This window comes from Ambystoma mexicanum, chromosome 6q (assembly GCF_040938575.1).
Source record: "Ambystoma mexicanum isolate Mex_15411 chromosome 6q, UKY_AmexF1_1, whole genome shotgun sequence".
In the NCBI taxonomy this organism is placed as follows: Eukaryota; Metazoa; Chordata; class Amphibia; order Caudata; family Ambystomatidae; genus Ambystoma; species Ambystoma mexicanum.
Window position 1 is genome coordinate 1371595421 of NC_090937.1, and position 12878 is coordinate 1371608298.

Here is a 12878-nt window from a genome sequence, read left to right on the forward strand (position 1 = left end):
CTGCTTAGCGTCATCCATCGCTCTGTTCCGAGGGCACTCTTGGGCGCATTGGAGGGATCGATGGGTCTCGGGCGTAGGGTCAGAGATATGCTTAGTCTCCCAGTTACTCACTTCCTCTTGGGCTTTCAGTATTTCCCGAAGCCGGGTGTTTCTCTTATGTGTCGTCCAGGAGAGAATCTCACCCCTGAGCACTGTTTTATATGCCTCCCATAGTATCACTGGGTTGTCCACCGATTCCTCATTAATTTCAAAGTATTCGGCAGATACTCCCTCTAGGCGATCTATCAGTTCTGGGAACCCTAGATAGTAGCTGTTAAGTATCCACTTCTAGGAGGAAGGGGACCCTGCATACACACTTCAACTAAGCGAGGTTAGTGGTCCGAGATGCCCCGAGGGAGCAGATCTGCAGACATTGCCCTGTGAAGGTCGGTATGTGGTAGAAAGAGGTAATCCAGTCTGGACATGAGCGCCGGAGTGGAAAGAATACTCCCTAGAATCCGGGTGTAACTCCCTCCATACATCTCGGAGCCCAAGAGCAGATGTAAAGTTGGCTAATCTAGTAGGAGTGTCTGGGTTGCGATTTCGGAGATGGGAACGGTCAATGTTATCATTCATGGTGTCATTAAAGTCTCCCCCCAGAAGAGTATATCAGGGTGATGTTTCCCTATAAGGGTAGTGAGGTCGTCCAGTAATTCCTGTCTTAGCCCAGGTGGAGAATAGATTGAGGCAATAGCCACCGTCTGACCACAAATCGTTCCCATGACGAACACGTATCGGCCCCTCGGGTCCCGTTCAACAGTTTGTTGAATAAATGGGATGCGCTTGTGTATCAGAATGAGGGTGCCCCTGGAGCCCATTGTGTACCCCGCCTGAAAGGCAAGGTGGTAGTTGGTCCTCTGAAAAAAGGCACAGTTTGATCCGGCCAGGTGGGTTTCTGTCAGAAGAGCCACATCAGGGGAGTGTCTATTTAAAAATTGCCTGAGAAGACGCCGTTTAATTCCCGACCCCATCCCATTCACGTTCCAAACAAGGAGTTTCAGAGATTTAGTATGTCGATGGGTGTTCTGCTAGTCTGTGCGGAGGATACTTATTACACACGATGGGTTTTTCAAGGGTGTAGCGATCAGTGAGAGATGGCGATATGGTACCCGTCTGTACCCCCCACCCTATACTATACCCCAACACGAAGTACCTGTCGCCCGAACATAGCTGAACCTTCAACTTAAGGTGTCAGCTCAAACACCAGACCCTTGGGTAGGGTCTAAATAAGCAAGAAAGAGAGAGGGGGGGGAAGTGAAAGAGAAAGGGCTTGACTAGGGGAGGGATGAGAGCTTCCTCCAGAGTTCCCTCCCTTGCGCCCAATGTCAACATCTTCCATGGTGGATTACTTATGTGTCGGGCTCAGAGGTGCGAAAAGTGCACACCCACGTGTCAGAGCACTGCTCCTATGCCCCGGGAGTAGGGGACAATAGTCTGCTTAATGTTCTTCCTGTTCTGCCACTGGCTCCAGGATCTCCTGTCCTTCCCGGTCTGCGTTCCTCCTCGGGGAAGCTCGCCTAGGCCTCGTTCGGGGTCTTCCTCTCGGTCTCCTCGGTCTTGCAGTCCAATCGCCTTCTACGTGGGCCTCCGCCCATTTCCATGCCTCTTGTGGGTCATTGAAGTGAACAGTGGTTCCTTTATGGTATATCTTTAGTTGGGCCGGGAAGAACAGGCCGTATTTCACGTTCAGTTGGGCCAGTTGTCTCTTGAGTGGTTCAAACGATTGCCGAGCCCGCTGCACCTCTCGGGTATAGTCCGGGAAGAAGGCGATTCGGGAGCCGTTATGGGTAATCGACCCTTGTGATCGTGACAGTTGCAGGAGGGCATCCCTGTCTCGGTAGTTGAGTAGGCGGGCGATGATAGTACGTGGCGGAGCACCCGGGAGTGGTTTGCCCGGTGGCATCCTATGAGCCCTTTCCACTGAAAAAAACTTTGAGAAGGATGTGGCCTCGAAGATGTCCACGAGCCACTGCTCCAAGAATAGTTCCATGCATTGTACTTCCTCCCCCTCCGGCAGGCCCAGGATGCGGCGTTATTGCGGCGGGATCTTCCCTCTCCATCATCCACTCTTGATTCAAGGGTTTTAAGGCGGTTTAAGGCTTGGGACAGTTGATGGTTGATCCCGCCAATGTTGTCTTCCACTTCAGAGATGCAGTGTTCCGCCTCTCCTGTTCTGGAGGTTAATTTCTGCAGATCGTGGCGCAGGAAGGAGACATCCGCCGCCATACTGTCTATTTTGGTCTCCATGGAGGATCGGGAGTTAGCAATGGCCGCCATCACATCATGTAGGGAAAGAGAGCCGTCCCCCGTGGGGGAGTTCAGTCGTGTTGCTGGGCCCGCCGGGGCCGGGGTAGTAGCGACGGCAAATTGGTCCATACTGCTCTGTGTGGATGGTTTTTTCTGCCTGTCTTTCCCCATAGCTCCGGAGGCCGTGGAGCGTCCGGCACAACGGGTCGAATGATATTATTTATACTCAGTTGGATCCTCTCCGGTGTGTGGTGTTGCAGCCCTGCAGCAGGTCAGATGGAGAGCCGCGGGTCCCCCAGAGCGTCCTCCAACAGGCTAATGTGTACTTTCGGTGGCAGGGGCTCGGCGTCCTTTATTGGGGATTCACGGGGCCTTCAGAGACCGTGCAGGCCTCCGGTGTATCTCACAGTTCACCCGCTAAGTGGTGGTCCCCTTATGCCTCCTATGCGGCACCAGAGTTCGTTTTCTGTATGGAGCAGGGGGGGGGGGGAGACACACCTACCACTGGCGCGGTCGAGCCGAGCCACTGCTGTCCTCCACCGCTCGGCGCTGAGTTGAGACGGCCCGAGAGCAAGAGCCGCCTGTCACCGGGATCGCAGGAGGGCTCGGGTCTGTCCGGGCGTCCTCCGGATGTCAGCAGGTTCAACTGGTGTCCGCCTCGTATACCGCTCCACACCGCACCACGTCAGGCCGCCCCAAGCCCCAGTCATGCGGAGGAGGTCTTCCCTCAGGCCCCGCGGCCATCTTGGTTTCGCAGTCCGGACGGGGCCGCCGGCCTTCAGCAAACTGTAGATTTGGCCCGTCGGGTGGGCAGATAGATGCCCAGATTTCAGTCGATCACAGCCCACAGCTTCACGGGCACAACCGCGGCGTTGGTGTCGCCCGAAATCCCCAGGAATCAGGATAAAAGTACAGGATTGTATCGGCGCTTACGGGAGCTCACTCGGCTCACGCCCGCATCGTTCGCGCTCTAGCCACGCCCCCAACATTCACCGTTTCTTGATAACTTCTCAATGAGCTGGGTGAGGTCCCTTTCTCAGATTCAAAGTGAATTCAACTCCAATGTTTCACAAAAAAAAGAAACAAGGAAATTGTATGTATGTAAGAAAGTCTGAAATCAGTTCTTGATGTATCAATGTCAAGGTAATGTTTTGTTAACCAAAGCTCCAACAATGTTTTCTTGGTGGAATGTGGACTTTCGACTTCCTCAAAACAGCACCAACGGTATTCTCAGCCACAATGATTTGCCACAACTTCAATAATCAAAGAAGATGTGCCACTGCTCAAAAGAAATGCAACTTCTACAATTGTAAGTGAAACACAGTTATTGGTTAACGGCTATTAGTTCATTAGTTACAAGATTAGTATTCACAATAGTTATCTTTGTCAGGATGACTTCACAGTGCTGCTGCTTCTACTCCTAAAATTTACCATGAGAACAGTCTCCTTTGCCTCATAGTACTCCACTTTGCTTGGGCTACTGAAATGTTGCATCTACTGACAACCCGATATACCACCACTGCTTCAGTACTTAGTGATTCTACGACAGCTTCAGTACTTTGTCATTCAAAACAGGGTTTAGTTCTGAATAGATTTATTCTAAGGCACTTCAACACCTTTAAATAGGCAAGGCACTCTCCCTCTGAATATCTTTCTTCAAAAGAGGCAGCCTCTTTGTCTCTCTTGTCTGTATGCCACAATAACAACTTACGTTTGCTTGTATGACCCACTTCTCTCTGTTGCGTAAAGTCTTTGGTAGTATAGATTGTGCCAACTTCAAATAATATTCATGAGCAGCAAGTTTCCCTTCCTGAACGTTGCCTTTATCTCTTTGCCAACGGTTAGCCAAAATAATTACCCAGAAGCCTTGGTGCCCCTCTCTTGGCTTCAGGTAATGCTTGCACACTTGTATCTTAGGCAAGGTTGAACTTCTATTGGGTTCATAGTATTGATTAGATTGCTTTCTGTCTCTGAGAAAGGCTGTTTTCAGTCTTAATACGGGTAGACTGTTGGCTTGGTCAATGCTTGCTCATTCTTCAATTGCAGATGCAATGTTTAACCACATAACTTCTTTTATAAGTTATGATTGTTCGCGTGAATAAAGAGATAGAGTTCAGTCGCCTTTGACAAGCAAAATTAGGCACACGCAACAAGCAAAATTAGACACACACGACCACTTCCAAATACGTTTTCCAAAGGTTAAATGTTCAACAATGTCTTTCGCAACGTTCATTCTGCGTAATGAGAGACATGCGACCACTGCTTCATAAGGTTTATAGGCTTGAAGGATTTAACAATAGCCTTAGCAGCTTTTGCTCTTCACGCAAGTGAAATGAGAATTACCTGATCACACGTGAGTGCAACTTTTCCATTGTCCCCTTGTTAAAGACTCAATGAATAACTTCTACTCGCTTCTGCTTATATGCGAGTGAAGATTGGACTGGATACTGTTGCTAGGGGTGCTCACGCAAGGAATCAGAATGGCAGGTTTGACTCACCTGCTTCTGTGATTCTTGTTCTGCGGGTTGCGCACCTTCCATGGCTTCGGGTACAACTTCTATTCCTTATGGCTTCACAGGGACCCGCACCCTTTCTGGCTCAAGGTGTCTCTGGTCTGGCCACTCGATAGCCCCTCTTGCTCCTGAGACCCACGGCTCCATAGAAGCTCCTCACCTCGGTTTCCAACACACTTGGCACGGCAATCTCCACAATTAGGCTCACATGCGGAAAGGCAGCCTTCCTGCATGCCTTCCACTGCGCAGCCTCTGAAACTCAGAGTTTGGGGGAATAGGACCCTCACAGAACAAGCAGGTGAAATCTGCTGCAACAATGTTCCAGCGGCCCTTTGGTTGTCCAACTTCTGTCTGGATTGCCAACACTGTGTCTTCTTCTTTCTGTCTCTGCTACTACAGCACACACTCCAGTCACAGTTCCAGCTCCTTCTTATTGGCTGCACCTGAAGGGGCCTTTTATGCCTCTCAGGTTCATTCAAGTGTGGGCTCTTAGGCTTAATTGCCTGATTACTGCTACAGCATTCCTCTCCAGTCCTCTTCCTCATCCCAGTACTCATGGGATTATGGGATTTGTAGTCCCCAACAACAAAGTTAGTTCTTTTAAATGACGACTTGATTTTAAGGGGAGATTCAGTTCCCTCAAAGTCATTTAAAGATGCACCATTAGAATTTGTTGTTACAGGGAAAGACAATTTACTTTAGGTGATATTTCTAGATTTCTTCATATTATACCTTTGGGAGTAAGAAGGGTGTTTATCCTGAAATACCTGGAAGGGTCTTTCTGTTGGTAAGGATTGCACAGATTTTATGGTACTTGTGCCCAGAGCCACAGATCTTATATGTGGTTCAGGGACATTATAATGACAATTAACCATTACCTGTTTTGGCAACTTTAAAAAGTTTTCCCTTTCAAAGGCCAACTACTGTGTCTCATCCCACGGGATCTTCTCACCACCCTGGTCTTTGTCTCCTCCCAGGTGATCCTCCCGCAGTACACCACCCCCAAGGCCAGGATCAGGAAGCGTCTGCCTTTCCTTGGCCACCTGGGAGGAGACTTTATGCGGGGTGTCAGTGACGGATCCATAGGTTTCATCACAGGTCCCCTCGATGTAACATCAATTCATATGAGAACTACCAGTATTACCAACACAACAATCATCGAGAGGGGAGTAACAAGGAACACCTTGATAGATGGGTTAATATCTAAAAGGATGATTCAGAACTGGCTGTACTGACACACACTCTGGAAACAGATCTTTACTGTCTATGATTGCCCCCATGATGTAAGACATGTCATCCTAAAAGTGTGGTTTTATTTATCTGACACATGGAAGAGTTTGTCTGCTCATGACAATGGAAGAAATGACTTTCAGTTTGTTAAGCCTGGACAAAGTTATAAGTAATGCCATATTCTATGTTATGTAAATATTTATTTAGGGTTGGCGGGTGGGTGAGAGGTAATAGTAGGGATACAAGGACCAGAATTCAATGTGATGTTACTGGTCATTATATCAGCAATTACATGGCGTACTTTCCCCTGTTGAATCGTTGAAATTCTAATAAAAAGGTTAAATCAAAAAGAAAAGGCACTTTGAACTCCAGGAGGTATGAAATGGCCAGACAAAAGGCAGCCTAGTAGCTTTGATCTAGGAAATATTCTTTCCACCATTTCAAAACCTCTCTTGAAACATCCCCATAGTGGCTTCCTTAGGACTGAGGCCTCCACAAACTACAGTGCAAAAGGATGAATGCTTCTTTAGGCAGTTATTGTTGGTGGATGCTAGAAGAGGCCTTCAAAATGCACCAATTTCCTGTTAGGATGTTACTATAAATGGAGTGGCCATTCCCAACATTGTTGATTTATTTTTGTTGGATTTGTTGAGATCTCAAAGTCGCCTTTATAAGGGCTGAAGATATCTAACAAGAAAGGGAGCTAGACTGCTTGCTTGAGTGGTCCCTGAGCAAGAGAAGGAGCCTAGCCATAAGAACTGTGAGGGTGGCCTTGATTTAAGGACCCTTTGATCAGAATGTCAGAATGTCTAGCTACCCAGAGGCGAGACAATGTTCCTGTATAAAACCGCCAGGCCCTCAGACAAAAGACCCATAGGGATTGTGGATGATTGCACATCTCTGTTGGATCACAGACCCGCTATTTACTTTGGAACCACTACTTTGTTTCCCGAAGTTGGCATTAACAGCTTAGATGTTGCTCCTGGAAGTCACAGCACCATGACATCATTTAAAATGGCGGGTGCTACTCCATAACGGCAGCCTATCTTCACCGTATCGCACTGCTTCCTAATTACAGAGCCAGACACATGTTTTGCCTCTTGTTCTGAAGTTTACCCACCTGTACCCTGTATTTTTCTTTCTCCTTTTTCTTGAACTATTTTTTCTCTTTGGATTTAAGTTTTTTATGATTCCATTGGGGTATACTGCTAGACCTTGGTACCCTCTGATCAAGCTCCTGTATTTGCGTTGCTCCCGGAGTCCCAGCTGAGTCTGCCTCTCGTGCTCTTTGCATCTTCCACTACTTTGGGGTAGGGGGTTCTTCCACAGATGGATTTTCCCCCTACCAATGACCTGGAACTGAGGAAGCCACCAGGTCTCCCTGTACCCATTTAGGTGACAGTCTGGCTTCATCCAGGAACCACGAAGAAGGCCAGATTATGTGGTAAATCCTGCTGCTGTTCGCATTGGTGACAATATCAACACAGCCTTGTACCGAAACACTGACCCTAAACTAACCAGGAACTAGGTGAAGAGTCTGGGCACTCCATCACATAGTTGAGACAACTAGAGAAACTACAGTCACCACAAGCAAGCACAAGATCATGTAACTTGGTAGTTGCATGGTAATTCAGTACAGCTAGTGGTCCTGCAACATTTAGCAATCTTCTGAAACCGGGAAGTGATAAGAAGCCATGTCCGCTGTAAACACTGACAGTTGTACTCATAATTCCAGCAGACTTACCTGTTCTCCATTTTTCATTCCCAAACAGCCACCAGCAGAGGACCTGCAAGAAGAATGACCAAGCGTTAGAGGACTCGCTGCCCACCAGAATCCAATAACAGCTGGGTGGTCCATCACCTAATTCCATGAGTTTATGAGACAAAAGTCTTTAGTTAGCTTTCCATCCTGATCTCAGCTATATCTCAAGCAGACTACAAGTAAGCTTAGACGTACTTGAACCAACTCCGAAGAGCCATTTAAACCCTCACATCAAAGCATATGAACAGTGTTTGAACTTAGACAGTGAAGAAACCCTATGCATTTTGTTATTGCTAATTCCTAGACTGCTTATTCATCCTTGGGTGACCTCAACCCTTGTTTTGAAGCAAAGAGAGAATACAAGAAACCCTGAGTGAATACTGTTGGAACCTGAACACCACTCTTACGTGCCAGGATGCCACCCTTCAGTGACATGTATGGGAGGGGATACATGGACAGGGGTCTGCATAGGGGAATGTAATAAATGAGAAAGCACATTTACCTCATATCTTGTTACCGAACTCACTCCAACTGATCCTGGGAAAAACATTAGCCATGCAGAGATTCAACATACCCCAACAGCAACCTCAGGGAAACCATACTAACTCTTTTACACATCTTGATTCTCGGAGGCCTGTTTTCATACCAGTAGTCCATGAATTCTTTAGCCAGAAACAAGGTGCTCCACATCATCATCAGAATAGGGACAGATAATAGTTCACAGTGGAGATCACTTTGCATACTTCCCTGGTGTGGAAAGTGCAGAATAGAGGTCCAGCTCTTTTATGATGGTTGTAGTAGACCCTCAATGCTCTTTGGAACAAAAGGACATTTCCTCTCGCTTGGCTGTTACATTTCCTGGAACATTTGTCACAGTTTTGAGACAATTAACCACATTTGGACCCCCAGTTCAGCAATCTTACACGTGACATACTTGATCGCCTTCTGCAGCCTGATATGATAGGTTATTTATAACGCGCTTAATACCCAGAGGTTTCTAAGCGCGGACCCGGGGATCGAACCTGTGTTGCTCCGTGTCGTCTTGCTTCCCAGGCAAGCACGTTGCCGCTGAGCTATCCTCCCGGGACACATATTACACCTGTGGAGCCTGGCCCGAGACAATGGAGATGTTCTGATCCATAGGCATCTCGACTAGTCAAGCTTTTCTGAGTTTCACAAGATGCATATCACAGAGCACACAACTCGCAGGGTTAGTACAACAATATTTTTTATTATCTTACACAGGGGGTTGGATGAATAGATATAGGAGCTGGGAAATAACACAAAACAAATAAGATCCTTTGATATAGTGTTGGGTTGGAGGAGTAACACAAAGTCAGTGCAATGAGTCCTAAACTAAAAGGAACCAGTGTTGTTAATCTTGGAGTCCAGTCCCAACTTCAGTTCACATAGTTCCAAGGTATCCATGATGCAGCGCTAGTATCCCTTTAAGAAAGAGAAACAGGGTCACGTGGCTGTCACCACGTGACTCATGACGAAAGGGGGAGGGAAAGAGTTAGGCCGTTAATGTTTGGTACCGGTAATAAACAGACGTTTGAACCACCTCGGCGTGTCTGTCCTTTCTTCCACGGCCTAGAGGGCCTAGCAATCCACACCCAGGAAAGAGTTACTCAGTTCACTCACAGTCTCAGTGTTGTTGTAGGCTTTCCCGCGCATTCCTATACTGTAGCCTTGTGATGCACCCCTACTGGTGAAAGTCCTTGTGGAATTGCCTTCAGGGCCTCTTAAGATTCCAATAGATGCAAGCCCTTGTACATTCCCCCCTCTTGCCCTATGGATGTCTTGGGGAGGGTCCTCTTATGCCCTTCCTGGGTCTTTCACAAGCTGCAGTAGTTATAGCCACTGAGCCAAGGTTCAAAGGGTCAAACATTCAAATGTGCTTTGGCTCTGCTGGCTTGAGGAACTGATATAGTGTCCAAGAACATGATTCTCCATTACCTCACCTTGGTATACTATCTCCTGCCAGCATCTGGGTCTTGTTTAAGATAGAAGGGGAGTGAACTTCTGACCTCTTGCCCCTTGCTAGGCATTCCTAGCTACCATAACAACTTCCCTTTACCTTGAGCCCTGGAGAGTGGTTGTGCACCCCTTTCTACAGTACCAATAGCAACTCTAATGTGACCATTTGTGATATTTCCTTTTGAGGCATTGTGCCTCCTACAGTGGAGATTAAGGAGGTTCTTCACTTTCTACCTGTTTTACTGTTGTACCTAAACACCACTGAGCCAAGTTGTGGTACATGTTGAGACATAGACATAGATCTGCAACCAGGGAAGGGCGCTCAATCAATCAGGTGGCTGAAAATACAGGTGAGATCTGCCATCGTTCCGCCTGCATTCCACCAGCCACACAAGTCCCTTCTCTAGTTGCCGCTATACCGGGGGTTAACGTCCCAGTGCACTTGTTAAACGCTCTAGCTTCGCTCGGGCGTTTAACCTGGGCTGCCATGCCATTACCCCGCTATTGTACGTGGAGCGTGGCACTAACGCAATAGTATAACCATACATAAACCAGATAACTGGCAATTCTGGTCACAACAGAGAGGCCAGATAATCCACGTCTGTATGTCAGTGGTTCAGTGTGGACAGTCAGTGGTTCAGTGTGGACAGACTCACACTATAGGAAATGTGTGGACATGGTGGAACCATGCATAAAGGCTGTTCCACGCATTATCTAATGAATAAGGTGAGAAATTGGAAATTTTCTGGACAAGGCCGCAAATGTTTATCAAATATATTTCTCATCTTATTTCTTTTAAAATGGGCCTTTAATTGTCAGAAGGACTGAGTCATTCCTGGTCTCCATCCTCACTGCTGTATATAGATATGGGCACCAATCGTAGTGCACTGCATTGCTTGCATAATTTCTACTTGTCTGGTCTACCCTGTGATCAACATATGGGGGGGGGTTGCTGATGCCATCTTGATGGGCTGGCCCTCCACAAAGAAGCAGACAACACGTGATCCAGAGAGACCTGTCACTGCTTAAGAACGATTATTAGTCTCCTTCACTCCAGCACTAAAGACGTGATGAATGCTGGCTATGACTGCTACAACCACTAGAGGCCTCACAGGGGAGCCAGGGATGTAATTTCACCAAAATTCCAGGGGTAGCGGAAGTGACATCACACTACTCTTGACCCCTGATTACATCACTGGAAGTGATGTCATTTGACCCCACCCTGAAGTGACATCATGGGAAGTGATGGAACATGACCTTTCGCCCCTTGACAAAACAGGAAGTGGCATCACATAACATTGTGTCCTAAGTACACTACGAAATATATGGCTACGATATCACTTTAATGTGATATACATTTCATACAAGAATGGATCACCATAAGTATTGGTAATATCAGTGTGTATAGGCCCATATTACCAAATTACTATGAATGCAAGAAGACGTCCAAGGACAAATGATAATGATGTGTTATTATGTAGCACTTATGCTAAAGCGCTTCATATAGAACCAATATACATACAATTTCACCCAACCTGTGTTGGTATTTATTTATCGACCTCAGAAGGATGAAAGGCTGAGTTGGCCTGGCGGGGATTCGAACCTGCAGATCACACACACATCACATCAGCAAGCGCTCAACTCACAGAGCAATCTTACCGAATATAGCTATCTTAGGGCTATTGTAAAACTAGCAATTACATGTTTGAATGTTCTCAAAGACAGAAAGCAAGTTACACTCTCTAGTGGACACCTTTAAACTGGTAACTGAGATTTAATAGCATGTCAATTCATCTGCAGGTCTGCAAAATTGTTGGCAAAATACATACTATTGGGAGGGTTCATAACTGTGTATTGAAGAATTTAGAGTAATTCAGGGAAAGCAGCGTTCTCACACGGCATTCCGTACTCTGGGCACTCGTTACCTCATACATCCTGAACAGCATGCCAGGGAGATAGGAAAGATAGACACATTAGAACAAAGCATTAATTATAGCACAATGAAATCAGGGGCCACTATATGTGCTATGGTCAAGCATTTCTACACTGTACACAAGCTTTTAGGCACAAGGAGGTTGTCAAGTGACGGAGGACACCAACATGGAATGTCTTGTGACGTCTGGAGACTACCCTTGGGTGGTAGCTGTGCACAGTAACATGATCGTAACAGCGACAACAGCCGAAAAAACATGCTATAACTGCAACTTGCGAAAAGCAAAATACATAGCCCGAAATGGATGCTTATTCTACTTTAAATGCTTTTTGGAAGTTTTTGTCTGCATGGTGAATTTGAGGTGTTTAAGAACAGACTAAATCAGTGCCTCACTCCCTGAAGTGTGCCTGATAAAAAACCTTTATTGAGTTTAGCAATTCTTGTATAGAATTCCAGAAAGACAAATTATTTATTATTCCTGCTCTTTCTTATTTAGGGTCACTGCACAAAGTGTTACACTTACGGAATTTTCTGCTTTTTTGAGAGGACTGAATAAGAAAGCCAGCCACTCCAGAAACAAAGAGCCACATGGCCTTGTCCAAAGCCCAAGAGAGACCAAAGGGGTCGCAGCTGTGACCCCTGACAACACCCAAATGACGTCCGTGTCCCCAGGGCAAATGCTGACTAGGTGCGCTTCCAGCTTCAACGGGCCTGACAATTAGATCATGAGTCTGTTGACGTCTACTATGCGCGATTATGTCACTTGGCATCGACGTGCAGGCTGATCGATGAGTCTTATGACATCAGAGCTCCGCTCATCCAGGGGTGTTCCCCTGCGTAACTCATCCTTGAGAGTCAGGGCTGTCATTGCTCAAGATTACAGAGGCAGGTTGCTTACTAGAAATCACTGAAACATGGAAGCAGTACTACACAATCTTAGGAAGACGGAAGTACAACCTACTCACCCAAGCAATAGTCCTCATGGTGATGCACCAGTCACCCCACCAAGAGGCACTCAAATGTATCACTACTGTGGGAGATACCTTCCTCACAAGAGCGGATATCCCACCAGAGATGTTGAGTGCTCAAAATCTGTATGCCTCAATCACATTGTGAAAGTATGTAGTTCACATCTGTAATATGACTGCCATTGAAAATCTCCAAGACTCAAGCC